We start from the raw sequence: 27,903 nt of genomic DNA, 5'->3' as shown, positions 1-27,903 counted from the left end.
ACGTGAGAGCCTTCCTAGGCCTCACTGGGTATTACAGGAGGTTCATAAAGAATTATGGCTCCATAGCAGCCCCTCTTAATGACCTCACTTCTAAGAAAATGCCTAAAAAGGTATTGTGGACAGCTAGCTGTCAGAAAGCTTTTGAGGAGCTGAAACAGGCCATGTGCACTGCACCTGTCCTGAAAAGCCCACGTTACTCCAAGAAATTCATTGTTCAAACTGATGCATCTGAATTAGGGGTAGGGGCAGTCTTATCACAACTCAATTCTGAGGGCCAGGATCAACCTGTTGCTTTTATCAGCAGAAGGTTGACCCCAAGAGAAAAGCGCTGGTCTGCCATAGAGAGGGAGGCCTTTGCTGTGGTCTGGGCACTGAAGAAGTTGAGGCCATACCTGTTTGGCACTCACTTCATGTGAGAAGGTAGCCTCTTTCTAGCCTTGTTACCCCCACTTTTGGCCTGTTTGTGAGTGTATGTCAGGATGTTTGTCACTGTTTTCACTGTCTCACTGGGATCCTGATGGCTAGGCCTCAGTGCTCATAGTGAAAACACTATGTTTTCAGTATGGTTGTTATGTGTCACTGGGATCCTGCTAGTCAGGACCCCAGTGCTCATAGGTTTGTGGCCTATATGTATGTGTCACTGGGACCCTGTCACACAGGGCCCCAGTGCTCATAGGTGTGCATGTATATGTTCCCTGTGTGGTGCCTAACTGTCTCACTGAGGCTCTGCTAACCAGAACCTCAGTGGTTATGCTCTCTCATTACTTTCAAATTGTCACTAACAGGCTAGTGACCATTTTTACCAATTTACATTGGCTTACTGGAACACCCTTATAATTCCCTAGTATATGGTACTGAGGTACCCAGGGTATTGGGGTTCCAGGAGATCCCTATGGGCTGCAGCATTTCTTTTGCCACCCATAGGGAGCTCTGACAAATCTTACACAGGCCTGCCACTGCAGCCTGAGTGAAATAACGTCCACGTTATTTCACAGCCATTTTACACTGCACTTAAGTAACTTATAAGTCACCTATATGTCTAACCTTTACCTGGTAAAGGTTAGGTGCAAAGTTACTTAGTGTAAGGACACCCTGGCACTAGCCAAGGTGCCCCCACATTGTTCAGAGCCAATTCACTGAACTTTGTGAGTGCGGGGACACCATTACACGCGTGCACTACATATAGGTCACTACCTATATGTAGCTTCACCATGGTAACTCCGAATATGGCCATGTAACATGTCTATGATCATGGAATTGCCCCCTCTATGCCATCCTGGCATTGTTGGTACAATTCCATGATCCCAGTGGTCTGTAGCACAGACCCTGGTACTGCCAGACTGCCCTTCCTGGGGTTTCACTGCAGCTGCTGCTGCTGCCAACCCCTCAGACAGGCAGCTGCCCTCCTGGGGTCCAGCCAGGCCTGGCCCAGGATGGCAGAACAAAGAACTTCCTCTGAGAGAGGGTGTGACACCCTCTCCCTTTGGAAAATGGTGTGAAGGCAGGGGAGGAGTAGCCTCCCCCAGCCTCTGGAAATGCTTTGTTGGGCACAGAGGTGCCCAATTCTGCATAAGCCAGTGTACACCGGTTCAGGGACCCCTTAGCCCCTGCTCTGGCGCGAAACTGGACAAAGGAAAGGGGAGTGACCACTCCCCTGACCTGCACCTCCCCTGGGAGGTGTCCAGAGCTCCTCCAGTGTGCTCCAGACCTCTGCCATCTTGGAAACAGAGGTGCTGCTGGCACACTGGACTGCTCTGAGTGGCCAGTGCCACCAGGTGACGTCAGAGACTCCTGCTGATAGGCTCCTTCAGGTGTTAGTAGCCTATCCTCTCTCCTAGGTAGCCAAACCCTCTTTTCTGGCTATTTAGGGTCTCTGTCTCTGGGGAAACTCTAGATAACGAATGCATGAGCTCAGCCGAGTTCCTCTGCATCTCCCTCTTCACCTTCTGATAAGGAATCGACCGCTGACCGCGCTGGAAGCCTGCAAACCTGCAACATAGTAGCAAAGATGACTACTGCAACTCTGTAACGCTGATCCTGCCGCCTTCTCGACTGTTTTCCTGCTTGTGCATGCTGTGGGGGTAGTCTGCCTCCTCTCTGCACCAGAAGCTCCGAAGAAATCTCCCGTGGGTCGACGGAATCTTCCCCCTGCAACCGCAGGCACCAAAAAGCTGCATTTCCGGTCCCTTGGGTCTCCTCTCAGCACGACGAGCGAGGTCCCTCGAATCCAGCGACACCGTCCAAGTGACCCCCACAGTCCAGTGACTCTTCAGCCCAAGTTTGGTGGAGTTAAGTCCTTGCCTCACCTCGCTGGGCTGCATTGCTGGGAACCGCGACTTTGCAAGCTACTCCGGCCCCTGTGCACTTCCGGCGGAAATCCTTCATGCACAGCCAAGCCTGGGTCCACGGCACTCTAACCTGCATTGCACGACTTTCTAAGTTGGTCTCCGGCGACGTGGGACTCCTTTGTGCAACTTCGGCGAGCACCGTTTCACGCATCCTCGTAGTGCCTGTTTCTGGCACTTCTCCGGGTGCTACCTGCTTCAGTGAGGGCTTTTTGTCTTGCTCGACGTCCCCTCTCTCTTCAGGTCCAATTTGCGACCTCCTGGTCCCTCCTGGGCCCCAGCAGCGTCCAAAAACGCCAAACGCACGATTTGCGTGTAGCAAGGCTTGTTGGCGTCCATCCGGCGGGAAAACACTTCTGCACGACTCTCCAAGGCGTGGGGGATCCATCCTCCAAAGGGGAAGTCTCTAGCCCTTGTCGTTCCTGCAGTATTCACAGTTCTTCAGCCTAGTAAGAGCTTCTTTGCACCAACCGCTGGCATTTCTTGGGCATCTGCCCATCTCCGAGTTGCTTGTGACTTTTGGACTTGGTCCCCTTGTTCCACAGGTACCCTCAGTCAGGAATCCATCGTTGTTGCATTGCTGATTTGTGTTTTCCTTGCATTTTCCCTCTAACACGACTATTTTGTCCTTAGGGGAACTTTAGTGCACTTTGCACTCACTTTTCAGGGTCTTGGGGAGGGTTATTTTTCTAACTCTCACTATTTTCTAATAGTCCCAGCGACCCTCTACAAGGTCACATAGGTTTGGGGTCCATTCGTGGTTCGCATTCCACTTCTGGAGTATATGGTTTGTGTTGCCCCTATCCCTATGTTTCCCCATTGCATCCTATTGTAACTATACATTGTTTGCACTGTTTTCTAAGACTATACTGCATATTTTTGCTATTGTGTATATATATCTTGTGTATATTTCCTATCCTCTCACTGAGGGTACACTCTAAGATACTTTGGCATATTGTCATAAAAATAAAGTACCTTTATTTTTAGTATAACTGTGTATTGTGTTTTCTTATGATATTGTGCATATGACACTAAGTGGTACTGTAGTAGCTTCACACGTCTCCTAGTTCAGCCTAAGCTGCTCTGCTAAGCTACCATTATCTATCAGCCTAAGCTGCTAGACACCCTATACACTAATAAGGGATAACTGGGCCTGGTGCAAGGTGCAAGTACCCCTTGGTACTCACTACAAGCCAGTCCAGCCTCCTACACTTCATTGTTCAGACAGACCACAAACCTCTACTTTGGCTAAAACAAATGAAAGGTGAAAACCCTAAATTGTTGAGGTGGTCCATATCTCTACAAGGAATGGACTATACAGTGAAACATAGACCTGGGAGTACCCACTCCAATGCAGATGGACTCTCCAGATATTTCCACTTAGACAATGAAGACTCATCAGGTCATGGCTAGTCTTATTGTCCTTCGTTTGGGGGGGGGGGTTGTGTAGGAAAGTACCATCTTGCCTGGCATGTTACCCCCATATGTCACTGTATACATGTTGTTTTAGTATATGTGTCACTGGGACCCTGCCAGCCAGGGCCCCAGTGCTCATAAGTGTGCCCTGTATGTGTTCCCTGTGTGATGACTAACTGTCTCACTGAGGCTCTGCTAACCAGAACCTCAGTGGTTATGCTCTCTCTTTACTTTCCAAATTGTCACTAACAGGCTAGTGACCAATTTCACCAATTCACATTGGCATATTGGAACACCCTTATAATTCCCTAGTATATGGTACTGAGGTACCCAGGGTATTGGGGTTCCAGGAGATCCCTATGGGCTGCAGCATTTCTTTTGCCACCCATAGAGAGCTCTGACAATTCTTACACAGGCCTGCCACTGCAGCCTGAGTGAAATAACGTCCACGTTATTTCACAGCCATTTACCACTGCACTTAAGTAACTTATAAGTTACCTATATGTCTAACCTTTACCTGGTAAAGGTTGGGTGCTAAGTTACTTAGTGTGTGGGCACCCTGGCACTAGCCAAGGTGCCCCCACATCGTTTAGGGCAAATTCCCCGGACTTTGTGAGTGCGGGGACACCATTACACGCGTGCACTATACATAGATCACTACCTATGTATAGCTTCACAATGGTAACTCCGAACATGGCCATGTAACATGTCTAAGATCATGGAATTGTCACCCCAATGCCATTCTGGCATTGGGGAGACAATTCCATGATCCCCTGAGTCTCTAGCACAGACCCGGGTACTGCCAAACTAACTTTCCCGGGGTTTCACTGCAGCTGCTGCTGCTGACAACCCCTCAGACAGGTTTCTGCCCTCCTGGGGTCCAGCCAGGCTTGGCCCAGGAAGGCAGAACAAAGGACTTCCTCAGAGAGAGGGTGTTACACCCTCTCCCTTTGGAAAAAGGTGTCAGGGCTGGGGAGGAGTAGCCTCCCCCAGCCTCTGGAAATGCTTTTATGGGCACAGATGGTGCCCATCTCTGCATAAGCCAGTCTACACCGATTCAGGGATCCCCCAGCCCTGCTCTGGCGCGAAACTGGACAAAGGAAAGGGGAGTGACCACTCCCTGACCTGCACCTCCCAGGGGAGGTGCCCAGAGCTCCTCCAGTGTGCTCCAGACCTCTGCCATCTTGGAAACAGAGGTGCTGCTGGCACACTGGACTGCTCTGAGTGGCCAGTGCCAGCAGGTGACGTCAGAGACTCCTCCTGATAGGCTCTTACCTGTGTTGCTAGCATATCCTCCTTCCTAGGTAGCCAAACCTCCTTTTCTGGCTATTTAGGGTCTCTGCTTTGGGGAATTCTTTAGATAACGAATGCAAGTGCTCATCAGAGTTCCTCTGCATCTCTCTCTTCACCTTCTGCCAAAGTATCGACTGCTGACTGCTCAGGACGCCTGCAAAACCGCAACAAAGTAACAAAGACGACTACTGCAACCTTGTATCGCTGATCCTGTCGCCTTCTCGACTGTTTTCCTGGTGGTGCATGCTGTGCGGGTAGTCTGCCTCCTCTCTGCACTAGAAGCTCAGAATAAATCTCCCGTGGGACGACAGAATCCTCCCCCTGCAACCGCAGGCACCAAAAGAACTGCATCACCGGTCCTCTGTGTCCCCTCTCAGCACGACGAGCGTGGTCCCTAGAACTCAGCAACTCTGTCCAAGTGACTCCCACAGTCTAGTGACTCTTCAGTCCAAGTTTGGTGGAGGTAAGTCCTTGCCTCCCCACGCTAGACTGCATTGCTGGGTACCGTGTGATTTGCAGATGCTCCGGCTACTGTGCACTCTTCCAGGATTTCCTTTGTGCACAGCCAAGCCTGGGTCCCCAACACTCTAACCTGCAGTGCACAACCTCCTGAGTTGTCCTCCGGCGTCGTGGGATCTCCTTTTGTGACTTCGGGTGAGCTCTAGTTCACTCCTCTTCGTAGTGCCTGTTCCAGCACTTCTGCGGGTGCTGCCTGCTTCTGTGAGGGCTCCCTGTCTTGCTGGGCACCCCTTCTGTCTCCTCACACAAGTGGCGACATCCTGGTCCCTCCTGGGCCACAGCAGCATCCAAAAACCCTAACCGCAACCCTTGCAGCTGGCAAGGCTTCTTTGCAGTCTTTCTGCATGGGAACACCTCTGCAAGCTTCTCCACGACGTGGGACATCCATCCTCCAAAGGGGAAGTTTCTAGCCCTCTTCGTTCTTGCAGAATCCACCGCTTCTACCATCCTTGCACCCTCAGCTGGCATTTCCTGGGCATCTGCCCAATCCCGACTTTGTCGCGCCTCTTGGACTTGGTCCCCTTGTTCCACAGGTACTCTCATCCAGAAATCCACTTTGGTTGCATTGCTGGTGTTTTCGTCTTCCTTGCAGAATTCCCCTATCACGACTTCTGTGCTCTCTGGGGAATATAGGTGCACTTTACACCTACTTTTCAGGGTCTTGGGGTGGGCTATTTTTCTAACCCTCACTGTTTTCTTACAGTCCCAGCGACCCTCTACGAGCTCACATAGGTTTGTGGTCCATACGTTATTTGCATTCCACTTTTGGAGTATATGGTTTGTGTTGCCCATATACCTATGTGCTCCTATTGTAATCTTTTGTAACTATACACTGCTTGCATTACTTCCTTTTGCTATTACTGCATATTTTTGGTATTGTGTACATATATCTTGTGTATATTTGGCATCCTCATACTGAGGGTACTCACTGAGATACTTTTGGCATATTGTCATAAAAATAAAGTACCTTTATTTTTAGTATATCTGTGTATTGTGTTTTCTTATGATATTGTGCATATGACACCAGTGGTATAGTAGGAGCTTTGCATGTCTCCTAGTTCAGCCTAAGCTGCTCTGCTATAGCTACCTTCTATCAGCCTAAGCTGCTAGAAACACCTCTTCTACACTAATAAGGGATAACTGGACCTGGTACAGAGTGTAAGTGCCCCTTGGTACCCACTACAAGCCAGGTCAGCCTCCTACAGTACCTATGTCATAGTAATGATGAATCGTCTTAAGTGGTAAAGATTATTTAAAACTACTATTTTAGAAATGCCACTTTTAGAAAGCTCTTACAGCTCTGTGTGCCACAGCCTGTCTCCAATACACATCGGGGGTGGGTGACAGCTACACTTTGTGCATTCCCTTTAGACAGCCACAAACACAGGGCGATTAGGTGTATCAGAGTACTCATTTGCATTCTGATGGCTCTTCCTAGGCAGAGAGGGCAGGGGGGCTGGCACTTACATCTGAATAGGCAGTGCCTGTTCCCACACAAAAGGCTGATTGCCCCATACTAATAGCCTGGAGCCAGAGCTAGGAAGAAAGGATGTCCGTGCACTTCAAAGACTCTTCTTTGAAGTCACCCTCCCTTCAAAGGCAAAACTGGGACTAAGTACTGAGTCTCTGACCCCACCAAATCAGACACTTTTGGTCATACAGCTGGATTCTGTCAGAAGAACTTCTGTGCTGCATCAAGGACTGTTACTCTACTGGACTGTTGACCTGAAAGGACTGCTTTTCTGCTGTGCTGCCCTGCTGCCTGCTGTTCTCTGACCCTGCTGAGAGAGATCTGGACTCTGCCTTGCAACTGAAGTGTTCTCCAAGGGCTTGTCGGCTTGCTTCCCGTTGTTTGAGATTCAGGGATATCAAAGTCTCTTACCCTACTCCTTGTTCACCTGAAGTGGACCCAAATACTTGCACCAGAGAAATGGATGCATCTCCAGTCTGCTTGGAGTAGAACAGGTGCATCAACCATGTTGCAGGAGTAGAACCGGAGCATAGCTCTTGGCACCAATGCATCACCTTGAGAGCACACACTCAAAACTGCGCATCCCCGTTGCAGCAGTTCACGGAGATCGGCACATCCCCTTGTCTGTACGGAGAAACCTGGTGTGTCACACTTTGGAACAAATGCATAGCAGTTCTGCACTTTCTCCCCCAACCAATGTATCCCCACCACTGCGTGAAGAAAATTGACACATCACCTGAACTGCAGGCCCAGTCTCGATGCATTGCTAGACGCATCACTTGCCTGCATTCCGCTGCTGTGAACAGGAACATGGTACTTTGTTCACCAAGCCTGCGTAGCCCTTGTCCCCGGCCTGCGCTATATTGTGGTTTGCCTGAACTGTTGACTTTGCCCAAGTCGAGTATGACCAGAAATCCCCCATTGGTGCTTTTTGCTTCTAAGGTCCAGACCTTTTTTATTCTTGAAAAATTCATAACTCAACTTCTACTTATTGGATTTTTGTAATTTTGATTTTGAAGGATTTATAAAATGATTATATATTTGTCTAACCTGGTGTGGAGTCTTTTTGTGGTGTTTTCATTGTGTTACTATGTGTGTGTGTGTGTTGCACATATACTTTACACATTGCCTCTTTAGATGCGCCTGCCTGCTCTGTACCAAGCAACTAGAAGGTGAGCACAGTGTTAGACCTGACAGCCTTAGGGTGGTCATCCCCCAACTTTTTTCTTGCCTCCCTCCATTTTTCTGACACTGTTTTTGCTGGTTTTAGGACTCTGCACACTTTACCACTGCTGTTCAGTGCTAAAGTGCATATGCTCTCTCCCTCAAACAAGGTAACATTGTTCCTACCCAACTTGCATATTTAATTTACCTCGTTTGTGTGAGTGACGGCTTCCACTTTGTTGATGAGAGGTGCAGAATTCTAAATATGTAAAGGGAGTATGCCTTTTGCAGGCAACACGATGCGTATATGGTGGACTTGAACAAACGTTCTGAATTTAAATGAATTGAATAAACAAAATAAGCCCTGAAGAAGTTCTATTCTTGAGGACAAAACGTGTTTGCTGATGTTTCTTTTGATCATGCCTAAGAATAACAGAATAAAGTGAAGGCAATAATGTGACAACATTTAGTAATTGGACTTTATTTTATATATACAAACATGGTGCACTACTGAAGTATCTATTATCCATGGCCCCCTTTGGCCACACCCTGGTAGTAGGTGCTGTGATGAGTGCACACATATGAGTATGACAATATGTTTAAATGATTTTTTTATTTTGTAGGTGATAGGGGATAGGTGCATTATTCCTATTCAACCCACTGCCAACTTTTTTCATTGTCTATCCTAAATTGCATATGCTCTCTCCCTCAAACAAGGTAACATTGGTTCCTACCCAATTGGCATATTTAATTTACCTGTAAGACCCTAGTAAAGTGCACTACACGTGCCCAGGGCCTGTAAATTAAATGCTACTAGTAGTCCTGCAGCACTGACTGTCCCCCTTAACCATGTCTCCCACCTGCCATTGCAAGACTTGTATGTTCAGTCTCACTGCCACTTCGACTTGGCATTTAAAGTTACTTGCAAAACCTAAAACTCCCCTTTTTCTACATATAAGTCACTCCTAATGTAGGTCCTAGGTAACCCAGGGGGCAGGGTGCTATGTAGGTAAAAGACAGGACATGTACTTATGTGTTTTACATGTCCTGGTAGTGAAAAACTCATAAATTTGTTTTCCACTACTGTGAAGCCTGCTCCTCTCATAGACTAGCATTAGACCTGCCCTTATATACCTTTAAGTGGTAGATTCTGATCTGGAAGGAGTAGCCCTGTCATATTTAGTATTGCTAGAACAGTATTAGAAAATCCTGCTTACTGGTGAAGTTGGATTTACTATTTTAGAAATGCCACTTTTAGAAAGTGGTCATTTCTCTGCACTTACTGCCATCTGTGCCTTACAGCCTGTCTCCAATCCACATTTGGTCGGTGCTGGTTGGCAGCTCCCCTTATGCATTCCACCCAGACAACTACAAACACAGGACACTCAGGCACATCTGCATTCTTCTGCATACTGAATGGATTTTCCTGTGCATGAAGGGTGGAGGGGTTCACACCTACATTTCAAAGGTCAGTTGCCTGTCCTCACACAAAGGACTGATAACCTCCCACAGGGATCCTGACAGACAGGACTGGGCTGAAAGGGGAACTTGTGCACTTCACAACCACTCTTTGAAGTTTCTCACCTTCAAAGGCATTTTGGGTATATAATCTAGTTCTCTAACCCCACCAAATCAGACACTTCTGGATGTACACCTGCACTCTGTCTCAGGAACTTCCTGGCTGCCCAAAGGACTCATCTAGACTGCTTTCCTGGGAAGGACTGCTGCCTTGCTTGTTGACCTGCTGGCCTCTAACTTTGTTGGAAGGACTCTGCCTTCCCCAAAAGTGCTCTCCAAGGGTTTGGATTGAGCTTGCCTCCTGTTTTGAAGTTTCAGGGACAGCAAAGACTTCACCTACTAGCTTTTAGCTAGTTTTTTGACTTCAGTGACGCCAGGAACGACTTCAGCGATGCCAGCACCAACGCTGCAGCCTGCTCCCACTCAATGCTGCGACCCAGCTGATGTCAAGGAGGGTCATCACGACACTGCAAAGTCTACACATCACGTCTTGACCGACTGAATCCATCGACCCCACTGGGTCACAAGGAACCATCGCCTTGCCACCGATGCTGCACCAGCTCCCCCTTCAACCAGATAGAACTGACGCTTCCCCTCCCCTGCCTCACAGTGCAAAAGCGATGCCTCATCTCCTCTGGCAACGTAAGGGACTAATGGTGCACCAGCCCCAGCAACGCCTCATCTCCCTGACTCAGTGCAACGTCTTTGTTTCTTCATTTTACAAAAGGTACGTGCGACTCCGTGACCAGAGCCTGTGGCGTTGGATTAATAGAAACAACTCCATCAATGATGCCATGATAGCCCCAGTTGGAGCTATTGTGTTTCCAGGTGCTGTAGTGGGAGGTAATCTTTAACAAATTCATAACTTTTCTTGTGTACATTGGATTTTCATTGTTTTTACCGTATTTTATTCAGATAAATATAATTTGTTTTTCTAAACCTGTGTGGTGTATTTTTGTGGTGTTTGCACTGTGTTACTGTATGATTTATTGCACAAATACTTTGCACATTGCCTTCTATGTTAAGCCTGACTACTCAGTGCCAGGCTACCAGAGAGTGAGCACAGGATAATCTGGATTGTGTTGTAATTTACCCTGACTAGGACTGTGATCCCTACTTGGACAAGGGTGTATACCTCTGCCAAGTAGAGACCCCAATGTCTAACACACAGGTATTCTTTTAGTGTGTATCTGACTTACCCTGACTAGGATTGTGGTTCCTGCATGTACAGGGTGCCTATTCTGACAACCATAAAGCCAATTTCTAACAGCAGGGTTTTAAGACTTTAGAGTAGGTGCCTTTACCACACATGCCTTTACCACGCAACCTTTACCATGCAATGCATTTACCAAGTATTTCCTTTACCATGCAGGTTGTTACCATGCATATTGCCTTTATACTATGTTAACCCCATTAAACTTAGTTTCCCAACATGCATTCACATTTTTAAAGTAATTCAGATGCTTCTCATTTACTGTTATGTTAGCCCAAACGTTCTCACAGCTGCTTCTTTCTCCTTCAGCTTTACCTTTTGTTCAGAAACATATTTTTCCATTATCACCTTCCTTGCATTCAAAGTCAGACGGCTAAGTATGCCCTATCCATGTTTCGCATTTTCTACATGATGCATCCCGGCTCAAAAAATACTAGTGGGGCCAACTTGTCAGTTCCAATTAAGTAGTTTTCCACAAAGGCTTTTGGAATGTAGGAAATTAAGATGTGTAGCAAATGGTTCTGCTCTTTTAGTGCTCAAGAATTTTTTGCTTATGACTTCCTGGTTTTTGGACCTTTATTATGAGTGAGTATCACTTCTACATGAGCTGCTGAACAGCTAGGGTCAGATGCTGTAGGCTGTTTGCATGTGAACTTGCGTGTACATGTGTGTACACGTGTGAGACTCCTGTCTTGTGTGCCACAGTATCTGCCCACAGGTAGCCTGTTGCACAAGGGACTCGTCGGAGATTGGTGTTGACTATAAGTAAGTCTTGTAATGTGAGTGAGCATTCATACTGTTGGTCTTTAGTGCTTACTCTGTATACCCATTATAGGGAAGATCTGCACTAAAGTACAGGTTTCACTGCACAGTGTTACAGGTTGTAGAACTAGAGTAAAACATGTGCCACAAATATGAATTTCTAGTCCCCAGCAATCCATATTTACACCTTGTGGCATTTTAAGATTTGTCATATTTCCCCGGCTCAGCTCATAATCAAATTCCAGGCCTTTGTCAGCCAATACAGTGGGGACATCTTTAAAGTTTTGGTGAGAAGGGATCAGACAGCTGTGTCATCGCGGGGTGGAGGTAAGGCTGTCAGGTGAGCTCTTTCCACACACACCTTGAAGGCACCATTTTGGATTGTCCCAGAATGCTGTGCAGGAGTGTTGGGCTATCGATGAAGCGGCACCCATGATGCGGCATCCTAGGATTGGTCAGGTGTTTCTGGCTCCTAAAACCTTTCCAGCACCACTTAAAAGGCCAAGCACAAGGGAGAGACAGATTGAAAGACTCCGGATCTGGAAGCAACAACAGTGAAAGGATGCCCACTGGAATGATAAGGCACATGATGCCCTGTTAGGATGGACTAAAGACTTTGGCTCCAGCTGACCCCCCCGGGCATGGAGGCGTCTCTCCAGGGCCAGTGACACTTGCCCCGGTTTGCCTCTGGGGGAGCAACTGGGGAACGGACTTTCTGGGAGGCACTGGATGGTACCCCTAAGGCTCCAGTGGGCCTGTCTTGTGCTCTGCTGGTACACTGGTGCCCTTCATGAAGCCAGGAGGCTCTGGAACTGGGAGAATGTGTCAGGTAAAGTGGTTTGCTGGATGGTGGCAAAGGGGCGGGCAAGATAGCCCCACCAGAAGGAGAATAGCGCCGACAGCCAAGAAAAGGACAGGTCTGGCGCAGGGAACCTTTCATAACCTAAGTCCCACATAAAATGCCTTATGACAATGTTCCTGATGGCTTGGGCTGGCCACCAGGAGCAAAACAAGCCAGAGATGATGAAAATGGGTGCTACAGGATCAGAGCTATTCCTATTCAAAAGTTACACCCGGGAAGAAGAAAGCAACAGACAAACAGGGGCATAATGTACTGATTGCATTTCTTAAAATCCCTCGAGCAACCAGGCTCAAGGAGCTCAGCATAACTTTATGATTCACTGTCATTTGGAAAGGGGTTGCACTTGGAGCTCCCTCACTGAACCCTTTCCTGCTCCTGGGGGCCCTCATCTCCCTAGGGGTCACTGTGTGACAAAACCCTGGGGACCCCATCCCCTGAGGTCTGCAACAAAACCTGGATGGCATCTTGCCTAGTCACGGCTCCTCCACAACGATAGAGGTGCATCGCCCCACTGGCTAAGAGCTTGCAAGTGCAGGGAGGAGCGGGGCTTGACCTTGGGAGGAGGGAGGAGGAGTGGAGTTGTGTGTATGCACTTAAGTGCGCATGTCTGTTTGGCCGACCGTGTTAGGCCAGCCAAACAGACATGCGCACTTAGGTTTCTCCAACCCAGCTGTATTTAACAACTGGGTCGGAAAAACAGCACAGATTCTCTGTGCCTGAGCAAGCGGTAAACCAGCCCACTCAGACCAGTCTCTGTGCTGCTCACATGCTTGGTAACAGCATGAGAACAGCACTGGGATTGCACAAGGAGTCTCTGAAGCTGTTGGGACCAGGAAGAGGAGCGCAAGGTGGCCACCAGCATCATGTAAGGCTTATTTTATTTTTTTATTATTAAACCCAACTGCACCTCTCTGCGCTCCACCTGCATGCTCCCTCCCCCGTGCGCTCCTCCCAAGCCCGCGCCACCTACCCCACTTCCTTTAATATGTGTTGGCCACCACTGATCTTGCCTGCCCCTGTGCCCGTGTCTGTGGGGTGCAAGTCATGCCTGTTGGAAATGGGGTCTTTGGTTGGCAGTCAGGTTACCCCCTGTCCACGCAAGGATCCTCACTCTAGACAGGGTAAGTCACACACAATCAAAATTATCCTATGCCCACCCTCTGGTAGCTTGGCACTGAGCAGTCAGGCTTAACTTAGAAGGCAATGTGTAAAGTATTTGTGCAATAAATCATACACCACCACCATATAGCATCACAAAAATACACCACACAGTGTTAGATAAATATATAATATTTATCTGATAAGATGCTGGTCAAAACGATTAAAATGTAATAAGTAAATGTTGAGATATGACTGTAAAAGTGATATAAGGTGTCTTAAGTCTTTGCAAAACAAATTAATGCCTCTTAAAAACAATAAAGGTCTCTTGCGAGCACAAAGTACCTGGTTTGCGTTCAACAGTTCTGTAAGGGACCGCAGAGGAGGCAAAGCGTGGAAAACGGGGAGGTGTGCGTCGGTTTTTCCCCTTCGCACACCGACTTGCATTGTTATTTTCCACGTAGGGGAAGGCTTTGTGTCGATTTCCGGCGTGCAGACTTGGTTCCTCTTTGGGTTGCGGGGTTTTCTGTCACCCCGGGGACTAGTCGTGGAATCCTGGGCTTGCGGAGTGAAGTCACAAGAGCTGCATCGATCCAGTGGGTGTTGCGTGGAAACTTCTCCTGCACGGTAGGCACTGCGTCGATTCCTCTCTGGAAGTCAGGCTGCGTCATCCTGGGTCGGCTGTGCGTCGATCCGGTGAGCCGTGCGTCGAAGTTCCGGTCACAACGCAGGAGCTGCATCGATCTTCTCCTCGCGAAGTCAGGCTGCGTCTTTCCAGTTCGGCGTGCAGTGAATTTCTCACCGCGGGGCAGGCTGTGTGTCGTTTTTAGCAGGCTGTGCGTCGAATTTTCACCACGCAAGGAGTCCAGTTGCAGGAGTGAATTATTTTTGGTCCTGAGACTTCAGGGAACAGGAGGCAAACTCTATCCATGCCTTTGGATAACACTTCTCAGCACAGCCCGAGTTCAGCAAGGCAGCAGGGCAACAGCAAGGCAGCAGTCCTTCTCAGAAAAGCAGCCCCAGTGAGTCCTTTGGCAGCCAGGCAGTTCCCCTTGGCAGGTCTGGTTCATGAATTCTTCACCAGCAGGTTTCTTGTCCAGAAATGTCTGTGGGGTACAGTGTCTACCCCAAGAAGTGTCTAAAGTCTGTGGGTTTGGGTGCTCTTCTTATACCCATTTTGGCCTTTGAAGTAGGCTTACTTTAAAGGAAAATCTCACTTGTTTGTGAAATCCTGCCTTGCCCAGGCAAGGCCTCAGACACACACCAGGGGGTTGGAGATTGCATTGTGTGAGGGCAGGCACAGCCCTTTCAGGTGCGAGTGACCACTCCTCCTCGCCCTCCTAGCACAGATGGCTCATCAGATTATGCAGGCTACACCCCAGCCCCCTTTGTGTCACTGTCTGGAGAGAGGTGCAAGCAACCCAACTGTCAAACTAACCCAGACAGGGAATCCACAAACAGGCAGAGTCACAAAAATGGTTCAAGCAAGAAAATGCCCACTTTCTAAAAATGGCATTTTCAAACACACACTCTCAAAAACAACTTTACTAAAAGATGTGTTTTTAAATGGTGAGTTCAGACGTCCCAAACTCCACATGCCTATCTGCTCCCAAAGGGAATCTACGCTTTAATCATGTTTAAAGGAAGCCCCCAGGTTAACCTCTGAGAGAGATAGGCCTTGCAACAGTGAAAACCGAATTTGGCAGTATTTCACTGTCAGCACATATAAAACACATTAGTATATGTCCTACCTTAACCATACACTTCACCCTGCCCATGGGGCTACCTAGGGCCTACCTTAGGGGTGTCTTATATGTAGGAAATGGGAAGGGGTAGACCTGGCAAGTGGGGACACTTGCCAAGTCGAATTTACAGTTTAAAAACTGCACACACAGTCACTGCAGTGGGAGGTCTGAGACATGATTTCAGGGCTACTTATGTGGGTGGCGTAACTAGTGCTGCAGGCCCACTATTAGCATTTGATTTACAGGCCCTGGGCACCTCTAGTGCACTTTACTAGGGGCTTACTAATAAATCAAATATGCCAATCATGGATAAACCAATCAACAGTACAATTTACACAGAGAGCATATGCACTTTAGCACTCGTTAGCAGTGGTAAAGTGCTCAGAGTTCTAAAGCCAACAAAAACAAGTCAGAAAAATAGGAGGAAGGAGGCAAAAGGTTTGGGGATGACCCTGCAAAAAGGGCCAGGTCCAACAGTGCCAAACTTCCAACTCCCTGCCCGCACTTTCTGGGAACAGAAAAGGACTTCTTCTGCCACAGGGGAGAGCAGAAGGGAAGATGTTGGCTCCAGTCCAACACAAGAATGTGAATGCTGGGAGCTAGCAGGGTTGCAATGGCCTTGGGCCTCCCCCCTGGCTAAATCCAATGAACACTTACGCCTGTGGGTGTCCATGATGGGAGTAGGGCACCTTAAAAGAAAAGATGTGATGCAAGTCAGCGGACTCACTCTTGCAAACCCACTCATAAAATATTCACCACCGGGCCTCAGAAGCATTGCATAATACCTTGTGTGGACCTGAATTTACGTGTTTTCTTTCCTGTGATGGCCCTAAAATGAGCAAGGGCACCACCAACATTGCATAGGGGTATTGTGGGTGGGGGGTTCAGGAGATACAGCAGCTCCTACAGCATACTGACCATCAAAAAAGTAGCCCTTAGTCTCCTGGGGCCTTGTACACATGACCCCATGAAAGGTTTATCCTGACTTTCAACACTCGCAAACTGGAGCTTTTGTTCTTCTGCTTCAGAGTGCGAGGACTCCTTGTGGTTGGTTCTATGACTACAGTGGCAGTCTGTTGTTAGTAAAAATAACTCTGACATGTTTTTGACGTTAAAATGTGTTTTTTAACTTCATTGGTACTGACAATGCAACATGTACTATAATAATGAAAGTTTATGACTAGTAGTGCTTTTTCAATTGACTTAGATGGTGATGCAATGGCGTATCTAAACATGTGGCTGTGTTGTTAATGTGGTTACATCCAGGCAAAGTCAGTAGGCCTGCTTTATTTAAAATGATACCACTTATATTGTGATGTTGCATCTGGTATAGATGGAGGGTTTTGCGATTATGGGGTTCAGAACCCGCTAGGGGGGTAATCTGACACAAGGGTGTCACCAAACGTACTTACATCTACCTGAATGTATATATTTGTAATTTAATGTGTAGTACATAGTAGTGTGTGTGTAATAAAAGTACTTTTCTTTTTTTAAAGAAAAAGCACTGACTACACAATAATTAATGTTGTTGCTGTGTACCATCGAATTGGGATTACTAGCCACACCACCTCCCCTTAGTAGGCCTTGGACTGCTCTGCTTCAGTACCGCAAAAGAGTCAAGCACTACAATGGAGTACTTGGTTCCCAGTAAAAAGACAATTGTGGAATAATTACTTGTTCAGGACCCACATCCTTCGCAACTAATAAACCAATTTCTTCCAAGATGATTCGGAGTAGGCCTAGGTGAAACTGAAATTATGCCGGAGTAATCATAGTAATTTCAGTAATTATCCATTACTCTTATGAGGCACAATTACCAAACGTATGCGAATATGCCAGCTTGAGTAATTAATTGTAACTTCCATTTTAAGATTTTCAGCGATCACAACACCTCAGCATTGCTCGAGAACCTGGACACAATCGAGCTCAAGCAGCTTGTCACTTCACCAATGCACACCGCCGGACACACTCTCGAAACCATTTTCTCCACTAGCAGCAACGTCACCATCGTCGACTCGACCCCACTACACTGGACCATCAACCACTGCATCCACTTTTCCATCTCCATGTCCACAGCGCACTCAACGCACCTCGCTTACAGGAAATGTAACCAGATCTCAGAGGAGAAACTCATCAACCCCCTCAGCAACTCACCACCCCCAACACAACAGATGCCAACACCTCAGCTTGCAACCTCCAAAAATGGGGCACCGACTGTGCCGTCACCCTAGCCCCTCTCCGGACGACCACAGGGAAACACTCCTCCAAGAAAGCCAGTTGGTTCACCCCCACACTCCAGGAATCAAAGCGTTCAAGCAGGAGGTTGGAAAAGAAGTTGAGAAACAGCAAATCCACACAAGACCATGCAACCTTCAAATCTGCCACAAGATCTCACCACAGCCTCATCAGATCTACCAGGAAATCCACTCTGCAGGACCGCATCAACTCCACCTCACACAACACTAAAGAACTCTTCAACGTCATCAAAGATTTGCCAAACCACAAGCCAGGACCACCAACATCCCTCCATCTCAGGATCTCTGCGAAAGACTGGCCACCTTCCTCCACCGAAGATCAAAGACATTTATGACAGTTTCAAACCCCAAGGCTCTGTGAGATCACCAACAACACCCCTGCCGGGATCCACCGAACCCTCACGACTCCTGCACGCCTGGACCCCCCCTTACAGCAGATGAGACCCACTCCATCATGAGCCCCGACAGACCCCTGCCCACACTACATCTTCAACAAGGCCAGCGCCTTGATCGCACCTGAACTCTGCAAGACCATCAACTACTCCCTAGAGTCAGCAACCTACCCCGAAGACTGGAAACAGGCCGAGATCTGCCCATGTCTGAAAAACCCCACAGCCGACCCAACGCCCCTCAAGAACTACTGCCCCATTTTGCTGCTGCCCTTCTCAGCTAAGGTCACAGAGAAAGCAATCAACACTCAGCTACGCCAACAAATCGAGGGCAACAACATCCTGGATGTCTCCCAACCAGGATTCAGAACTAACCACAGCACCAAAACCATCCTGCTTGCTGCCATAGATAACATCTGCTCCCTCCTCAACTGCGGATTTGATCTTTCAGCCGCCTTTGGTACAGTGTCTTACCGCACACTATGCGCCAGACACCACGCAGCAGGCATACGGCAAGGCCCTTCGATGGATACACTCCTTCCTGACAAGCAGAATACAAAAAGTCAGGCTCCCGCCACACCTTTCAGAACTCACTGACGTCAGCTGTGGAGTACTCCAAGGATCATCACTGAGCCCTATGCTGTTCAACATCTACATGATCCCACTCGCCCCAATCGTCAGTAACTACAGTGTGAATATCGTCTCTCCTACACTGATGACACCCAGCTGATCATCTCCCTGACCGAGAACCCCTCAACAGCCAAGAAGAATTTTAGGGATGGGATGGAAGCAGTCGCCACCTGTTTGAGGGAGAGCTGCCTTAACCTGAACTTCGTCAAAACCGAGATCTTCATCTTCGGACCCTCCTCATCAGCCTGGGACGACTCCTGGTGGCCCTCAACACTCAGCAGGCCACCTACCCCTACAGACCACGCACAAAACTTCAGCATCATCCTCGACTCAACTTTCACTGTGACCAGACAGGTCAACTCTGTACCTCCACTATGCTTCCGCACCCTCCGACTCCTAAGGAAGATCTTCAGATGGATACCAACTGACTGCAGGAAAGCCGAGACCCATGCCTTACTCACGAGCAGACTTGACTACGGCAACACCCTCTATGCCGAAACTTCCAAGAAGAACCTGAACAAGCTGCAACAAATTCAGAACACCGCCGCCAGATCCGACCTAGACATCCCCCACTGAGAACACATCACAGAACACCTGAAAAAACACTAGCTCACCGTCGAGATGGGGATCAACTTCAAACTCCTCATATACTCCTACAGAGCCCTCCACGACAGCAGACCCAGCTACCTCAACACTGCATCACCTGGTACTCTACTTCCAGACCTCTCTGCTCGTCCCAGCAGTCGCTCACCAACGTGCCCCACATAAAGAAGTCCTTGGCTGGAAGAAGAGCTTTCTCATACCTGGCATCAAAAGGTCACCTCAGACAGTCGCCATCACTGCGTCAGTTCAGGAAGGACTTCAAGACCTGGCTCTTTAACTGATCTCTGAGGACACACCCATCAGTGCCTAGAGACCCTATGGGTGAGTAGTGCACTCTAAAATACGTGATTGATTGATTGATTGATTGGAGCAAAAATCCTACTGCAAGAGCAAGGGAATAACGAACTAAACGAGCAAGCGGCTGCTGGCTCCTACTATTCGTGATGTGTAGCACTTAGTGCTATTTTCTTAGCACAAAATGCATCCTTAGTCCCATTTTGGACATTAGGGTGCATTCTGCAGTATGAAAATAGCAGTAAATGCTGGATTACACTTCTCACACATTTATGCATAAGTATGAGTAATTCTGTAGTGGTTACAAGTAATTACGCTACTGAGTTCTGAGGAGGCTCTTAATGAGTGTGTTGTTATAGCGACCATTATCACACTCACCTGGGCAAATGTTGGTTTGAGTTCCTTCAATTAATCATGCCAATCCTTCTCACAAACTGATTTCTCTTTCTTTTTCTTCGAGTTCGGTTTACAAAGATTTCTGTTTTTCTGCATGGAGTCTGTCCCTTCTAAATACGTTTGGGCTCTACTCGCTGAAAGACAACCTTATCTGAGTAAATCTTTGTGTGATTCAGCTGGAGGGGCACAACATTGGGAGAGTAGGAGACCGAAGTGCTTACTGTGGTAATTTACCGGTGAGTCTCCAGGTGGAGGGAGGTGTTCGCAATCAGTCTATTTCCTCTAGTGATGCCTGCTAGGAAAATGTCTGCTCTTTTCTTTGCTTCGGGAGGTGGGATTCAACAAAGAATGCTTTGGCTTAAGGAACTCCATGCTTGAAGCCCCTACCAGACTCTATGGGAGGATAGGATAGCGTCAACTCCTCTACAGAATGGCCTCTATGGCCATCTTCCTCCTCCTAATATTGCTGTAGTGGAATTTCCCAAACAGTATCTACTCTGGTGCTCTGATAAACGTGTTGTTTTGGTATCTAGTCCCAAATGTCGTATCATTCCACCAATGTCAGACCACGATTGGAGACTCAGGGTCATGTAGATAAAGAGACCATCCGGTGAAGACCGAAAAAAACAAGTCTTTGTACCCAGTCATGTGCCTCTAACAATCAGCAACAAAAGGTATTCTAGAATGTTCTTTGATTTGATGGTTTCGGCCGGGGTTTTGAGATTATTCGGATGTCCCTGACCGGATGGCCCCTTTATAAAACGAGAAACTGATATAATTTAGAAGGGGCAATAACAGGGCAACCACTAAAAACTGTCAGATGTTCCCTTTTCCCGTTTCTCTCTGCCCCGCCTCATTTAGAGGTCGAGAATGTTCGCGACCTGAACACCAGGCGGACGTGCTATTCGAAAACCTTCCCTATCCTTTTGATGCAATGTCTAACTTTTTTTCATTTAGATTGTTGTATACTGCTTGGGCGTCCATGCGCAACACAGCGGCCACATTGAGCAAAAGAGCGAAAATGTTTCTCACATGGTGGGAGAAAACGCTCAGCGCATTGATGGTGGAAGGTCTATGTATTGAAATGAAAAAAGACGCAAGCTGAGCGGCCAAGCCGAACTGGGCGATATTCGATTTTTTTTCGTAGCTTCTGCCACAAAGTTGGGATCCGCCTCTGCGAAAAATAATGGCGACTCGAGGAATGATTTAGCTAAGGGCGGGACGGCCACCATCAGGTGGTGATGCAAAGGTAGTGCGGCCGCCGCCCCATGGAGAAAAGTAAAATAGAGTACAAATTAAAAGATATAGCGGTGAATCTTTGACGGTTCGTCGTAGGCTAAACTACCTTTATTATTCCAATGTTTACTCTACTTTCTGATGATATTAGAGGAGACAAGCCCCGTATTTCTTCATTATCAATAACCTTGTTTCCTTTTTCACTTTATTTGACCATCCTTAATACTCTCTGGCTTCACTCGTTTCCTCGGTCAGGCTTTCTTATATATAACTCAGTGTCCATGTCCATGAATTACACTGACATGCCCCTCCCCCCCATCACTCTCGAAAACTTTTTCTGCCCCTTCTTGTTCTTGTCAACCCCCTGACCCCACCCCTTCCCTGTAATCCCTCCCCGGCTATGCCCAGCTGTGTCACTTTGTATTTTTTGTGTGTTTTGTACCGGGTCAGTTAACGAGGGTCTCTCTCTGGCAGTCTCCCTCCCCCTCCACTTCCACACATTCCTCCCTGGCAGTATCTCTCCCTCATAGCTCCAGCCTTCAGGTCCATCCACGTTCTCAGCTCCTATGACATCACCGCCCCTCTTCCCTCGTCACATATATCTCCTTAAACTCCATTCCTTCTTTACCCTAACCTCCGCCCCCATTCTCTGCACTCTTCAACCCCCTTTATCTGACCCCTCCTTTCACGATCCTTATTGCATTCGTGGATTTACTTCTAAAAAAAAATTCTTTCCAGCCTCATCGTCGTCATCTCTCCCGTGGCAGCCTCCCAGCATCTCCCTCCCGTCCACTGACCCCCTCTCTCCCTCTTCTTACCTCAGTCTACCACGCCCGTGCTCGCTTCTCTGCATTTCCCCCCCCCCCCCCCACACACACACCAGTTCTTCTAATTTTCTACTTCTCTATTTCCTCTCTAAATGTGCCCCCCCCGCCTCGATCTTTCTTTCGACCCCTTCTTGTTGCCTCCTTGTACCTTAGTCTCTCTTCCTACATACACTCGTGTCCTTCTCCCCTTCTCTCTCGCTCTCTGCCTCTCACCACCTATTTACCTCCCTCTTAATTCCCCTCCCTTTCACCCCCTTTTTTCTGAGACTTCGACATTTCTTTCTGACTCAGCTCCCCCTCCACCCCCAACACCACCATCATCCCCGCTCTCTGTCCTAAACTCTCTCTCGTTCGCTCTCCCCTTTTCCCTCTGCCTCGCCTTTCTGTCTCCGGCTTTCTTCCTCCTCTCGCCGCTCCCCTCTCGCTCTCTCTTAAACTCTCTCTCGTCCTCCTCCCCTTTCTCTGTTTCTCCCTCTCCGTCTCCCCTTCTCCACCGCCCGCCTCCCGTCCTCCATCCCGGTATATGTTGCAGTGAGGGTGCGCTGGAATCTGATTGGCTTGTCAGGTGCCTTACGAGCAGCCCCCCCTTTCTCCGTCGCTCGTTGCTCAGCTTCTGCCACTTGTTGTGTCTAAGTGTGACTGCGCAGCAATCCTTTCGCTGTACCCGGTACACACGGCCCCCTCACCACAGGACTGCCCGGCAACCCTCCCGCTGTACCCGGGCACAGACGACCCCTGCGCTTCGGGCACTGTCCAGCAGCCGACGAGGCTGTTCTCAGCAGCAAGGACTAATGCTTGAAAAGTACAGCGCACTCTGCTGCTTGGGGTACCAGGCCCACCAGTGACATCGCTAGTTAAGGAGAGGGCAGTGCAGAAACTAACTACTGAAAGCAAGGGGACACGGGTTTCAGTGAACGGGGGCCCGGGGGGCTCTCACGACTCAATATGCGTAACAGGTGTGAAGATGCTGTACTGCGACCTTTGTAAACACACTGCAGTGCAGACACCTGTAGCTGCCTCAATAAATTGAACTTTTCTGTCACTGTTGAGTGCTCTGCGCTGCTCCCTCCCCAGCTGCTCCTCGACAATGTACCCCTCTCGCAGGGCGGGGAGAAAAAGGGCTCCTTGTTTGTCCTTCCTGCCCCAGAGTGACTGCAGCTCCGGCCCCGACTCCCCCAGCAGTGGCGCCTCGGCAGAGGCTGGGTCCAGAGGGTTGCCCCTGTCTCCTCACTGGGTGCCGAGGCGAGGGGATCGGGCCGTCTATTCAGTAATGGACCGGTCACATTCTGCAAGGCTACGGTCTAACGGAGCGCGCTCTCGTGACCTCGCTCGCTTAGTCTTGTGATATCACATGTATTTGCGCATAACTACGCGCTCTCATCAGATCGGTTTTCGTCACTCTGTGAGATCACATGCATGTGGTGCACTGACTACAAGGGCATGTTCTCTAGATGGACGCCGTGTGATACATACACCCTTTCAAGCACAAATTCACTCCCCAGCACTCACTCACATGAAATCAGGGGCTCGACGCAGTACATTCTATTGTGGGTCCGTTTTAAATGCAGAATACCGCATTGTGTGCTACAGAAATTCTCTTCTCACCCACCCACAAACCCACTCACGCACCCCTCATTCTCGCACAACCTCACTCATCCATACACCCTAATTCACCCACACACACTCACTAACTCACTCATTTGCTCACTCGCACACACAAACTCATTTGCAGTGATATTTAAGGAGACCCTCACATCCCTGTCCTTCAAAAGCTCCAGATACGCCCGTAAATAGTTATAAAAATGCCACCGACATTCGACGCTGTGGCAAGAACCCAAAAACGCCCGTGAATCCGCGCGTGAAGCGTCACGCAGACTTTATAAAAATAAAGTACATAAATGCTCAACGTGTGGAGGTTGTATGCTTTTTCAAACAAATCCCTTCGCTTACCTGAGAACTGGGAGACGGTTCTCGAATGATTCCGAGGTGTCCTCGAAGGAAGAGTCGGGGTGCAGTAAGAAAGGGTTGTCTGAAAGGTGTTAAGGTGGTCACAAGATCGGTTAGGAGAAGCTTTCTCCTCAGCTCCAGGGAGCGCTGTGCGGGTGGGGGGTCGAGGCTTCTGAGTTCCAGAGGGCGGTGTCCCGCTACAGCCGCTTCTGCCCCAGAGAGTGCGCCTTCTGGTCGAGACTCCTCAGTCCTAGGGAGTGCCGCGCTGGCCTTAGCGCCTCAGTCACAGGGAGTGGAACGCTGGTGGTACCTCCTCACTCCCTGGGAGTGGTGTGTTGATCGAGGACCCACAGCCCTACTGAGTGGCGTGCTGGCCGTGGCGTCTCATTCACTGCGAGTGGTGTGTTAATCATTGTTCCCTAATGCCTGGGATGATCTGGAGGTCCTACGCCTCAATTTCAAAGACAGTAGCGCTAGTGGCGTCTCCTCAGTCCATGGGAGGAGTGTGCTGGTGGTGCCTCCTCAGTCCCAGGTGTGGTGTACTGGTGTGCTGGTGGTTCCTCCTCAGTCCCGGGGTGGTGTACTGGTGTGCTGGTGGTTCCTCCTCAGTCCCGGGGTGGTGTACTGGTGTGCTGGTGGTCCCTCCTGAGTCCCAGGGAGTTGTGTGTTGGTGGTGCCTCCTCAGTTACAAGGGTGGTGTGCTGGTGGTACCTCCTCAGTCCCAGGGGTGGTGTGCTGGTGGGACCCCCTCAGTCCCTGGAGTGGTGTATTGGTGTGCTGGTCCTACCTCCTCAATTTCAGGGAGTATGTAATGTTGGTGGTGTCTCCTCACTCCCAGGGGTCGTGTGCTGGTGGTGCCTCCTCAGTACCGGGGTGTTGTACTGGTGTGCTGGTGGTCCCACAGTCCAAAGGAATCGTTTGCTGGTGTTGCCTCCTCAGTTCCAAGGGTGGTGTGCTGTGGTACATCCTCAGTCCCAGGGGTGGTGTGCTGGTGGGGCCCGCTCAGTCCCAGGAGTGGTATATTGGTGTGCTGTGATGCTTCCTCAGCACCCGGCGAGGGGAAGGTTCTCTGGATGCCTCCTCAGTCCTAGGGAGTGGTGTGCTTGTGGTGCCTTCTCAGTCCCAGATGTGGTGTGCTGGTGATGTCCCCTCAGTCTCAGGGGTGCTGTGTTGGTCTGCTGGTGGTGCCTCCTCAGTACCAGGGGTGGTGGGCTGATTGTGCCTCCTCAATCCTAGGGGGGTGCCTCTTCATTACCAGAAGTGGTGGTGTGGTAGTCGTGCCTCCTCAGTCCCAGGGGCTGGTGTTCAAAACAGGGGAGTGAGGTGTGGGGAGTTTGAACAAAGCACTGGGTGTACACAGCTGTGGACTGTGGATGTAGCCGCCTCAGGGGCTGGGAGAGCTGCGCTGCTGCCGGAGGGGTCTCTGGGGACAGTGCACGGTGAGCAGGAACCACCCGCAGGTCACTGCCGCAGGATTGCCTCTGAGCTCTGCTCAGGCCCTGGGGCTGTGGAGTCTGCTGAGTCCCTGTGTCTGGTCATCCCCTGAGGGGGGCGGGCTTGTTGAGCCCCTATGTCTGGTCATTCCCAGAGACCGTGGAGTCTGCTTTGCCACTGCGTCTAGGAAGACCCCGAGACTGGCAGGTTTGCTAAATCCCTAGGTGGGCTCACTCTCTGTGTCAAGTCAGACCCCGGGAATTTGGAGTCTGCCGAGGGTACAGCCACTGAGACAGTGCAACCTCCTACGCACCCACCGCCCCGGCCTCCCCCGTTGAGTGCAAAATCTGTGCATCTCCTGATAAATTGTTGTGCACCAATCTCAGGTACGAAAGTGAAAAGTGCCCAGGCAGCCACGTAACGAAAACTGAAGGGGGCCCTGCAAAGTATACGGACGGTCCCACACTTCGGAGTTAGGAGCTCTCAGGCCAGGGTAGTGTGCTGAGAGGGTCCCCGAAGCTTGGGCCTTCGCACCGCGGGGGATGCGGGGGCCTATGTTTCGCCACTGCGCACCGAGCCTTCGTGGGCTAATCCCTTGGGGTTGTGCCCGTTACGAGTGTGCTGACCCCTGTCTTTCAGTTCCGGAGGGTGGAGAGATCAATGTCTCGGTCGTTCTCAGCCTCTGAGAGTACCGAGTGTCGCTATGTCTCACCCCGACAGTGTAAAGTCCCCCTTTTCAGCCCTTGAGGATGGACAGTTTACTAACCACTGTGTCCCAGCCCCTGGGAGTGCAGTGTCCGTGTATGCTAACCCCTGAGTGCACAGTGCCGATGGCTCTCGGCTCCGACATTGCAAAGCGCTCCTTTGCCTCGGTCCCTGAAAGCCTTCAGGCGTGTGCCGCGTCCCTGAGAACGTATAGTTTACTGGCCCCTTGGGGTACCAGGAGACCCGTGTCTCCACCCATGGGATCTGACTGTGCCGTCCCCCTGCGCCTCTGCCCCTAAGAGGGGTTCTTGCTGGGACAAGCCTCGCGTCTCCGATCGACCTTCGCGTCTCCTTCACCTGCGAGTGCAGGCACCGCACTTCCCCTCAGACCCGTCCACTGCCCCTGGGTGCGCAGGGTGCCAACAGAGCCGCGGAGCAAGCCCGTGCCCTCTGCGAGCAACTGCATGGCATGGTCCCTGCTCGAAGTTCTGCCAGCTGGGATGTTCTCTCCGCCTGCCAGAGTAGAGCACATCAGCCCTGCCCTTTCTCCCTTCTGTTCACTCTCTTCCACGGCCACTCTCCTCTCTTTCACGAGCTATCACGTGCATTTATCTCGACGGCTGTCTCTCCGTTCACCCGTCTTTCACGAGCGCCTTCTCTCTGTCTGTCTCTCGCCATCTCTGTCTCAGGCACCGGCTATCCACACGTCTCTCTGTCCACATCTCTCACTATACCTCCACGGTCCTTTTTTAATGCATTTTTTTCTTCCTGTCTCGCTCTCATCAGTTCTCAGCACCAGAATAGTTCCTGTAATTCTCAAGGAGTCTCAGCCAGCTTCCTTGCCAACTTTGACTACCCTTCTGCTGGAGGATTGCCTACCAGACACCCACTTTCAGTGCGCTCTTTAGAGAGTTATCCGAAGCATCAGAGCCTAATGCACGAAAACCCAACGGCCAAACCACAACACGGGCTAAAACGCAGAAACCCGGATGTAAACTCCTGGGAGACGGAGCGGCGACAGGAGTCACAGCTGTTGCTTCAGGACCACAGACCATCACCCAGCCGCGCGCGCAGCCAGGAGCAGTCTCACAGAAACACTCACATACACAGGAACACACAAAAGAACACCCTGACGCAAAACAGCAACGATGGTCCAAGTGGAAGGACACACTGATGCAGGTTTAGTCCACCTACCAAGATGGTTTAACGTACATGCGTCTAAATGCTTATTGTCACTCCGAATTACCATTTCTGGGTACTTTTGTTGATCAATGCAGCTTAAGATTTCGCTGTACCTCCACCTTGCGAAAGGGAAAACAATAACATGTTACCTCAATGACGTCATAACGTGGGTGACTGGATGGATTTTCGTTTTGACGCACAAAAGGCTGAGGTCTCCACTCTGCAGACTTTAGCAGACTGGCTGATACTTCCCCCGGGTCTGCCGTGTCCCAGTTGAAAGCGGGTGGGGGAGGGGGGGGGGGTCGTTAATACCTGCTAAGGGTGCCTCATCCCTGACACCAGGCAAGGAATACTACCCGGCCCTTAGCAGGGATGTAAAGCTAAGTCTGTGTTCACTCTAAATGCTCTACACGTGACTTGGCCAGCTGCAGAAATGGCACACTTTGGAGAGACTTCAAACATTGAACTCTTGAGTTATTTAAATTTGACCTGGGAGCATCTGTTTAAATACGTTTCGGAGCTGGCATGTTCCAACCTGGATACTACTGGTGTGGCAGCCCTCCCTCTATGCTTAGCAGCTATCAGCTGCATAAAGGTGT

At 49.6% G+C, this 27,903-nt stretch overlaps 1 protein-coding gene across 2 annotated transcripts in view; it reads right to left on the bottom strand.

Annotated features, from left to right (window-relative positions):
- The window catches only part of LOC138285855 (transient receptor potential cation channel subfamily V member 1-like), a 193,730-nt gene extending 166,214 nt beyond the window's left edge, over nucleotides 1-27,516 (bottom strand). Inside the window, exon 1 of one of the 2 annotated variants that reach the window (XM_069226331.1) lies at nucleotides 27,454-27,516. The gene's annotated coding sequence lies outside the window, so the exon portion shown is untranslated. Of the gene's footprint in view, nucleotides 1-23,986; nucleotides 25,476-27,453 lie in introns of those variants that run through there. The other variant, XM_069226329.1, reaches the window with a different exon arrangement.
- Nucleotides 27,517-27,903: the final 387 nt, after the last annotated feature.

The sequence above is a fragment of the Pleurodeles waltl genome, chromosome 3_1 (genome assembly GCF_031143425.1).
Source record: "Pleurodeles waltl isolate 20211129_DDA chromosome 3_1, aPleWal1.hap1.20221129, whole genome shotgun sequence".
In the NCBI taxonomy this organism is placed as follows: Eukaryota; Metazoa; Chordata; class Amphibia; order Caudata; family Salamandridae; genus Pleurodeles; species Pleurodeles waltl.
Note: the sequence above shows the minus strand (reverse complement) of the source record. Positions and strands in the feature narration are given on the sequence as shown.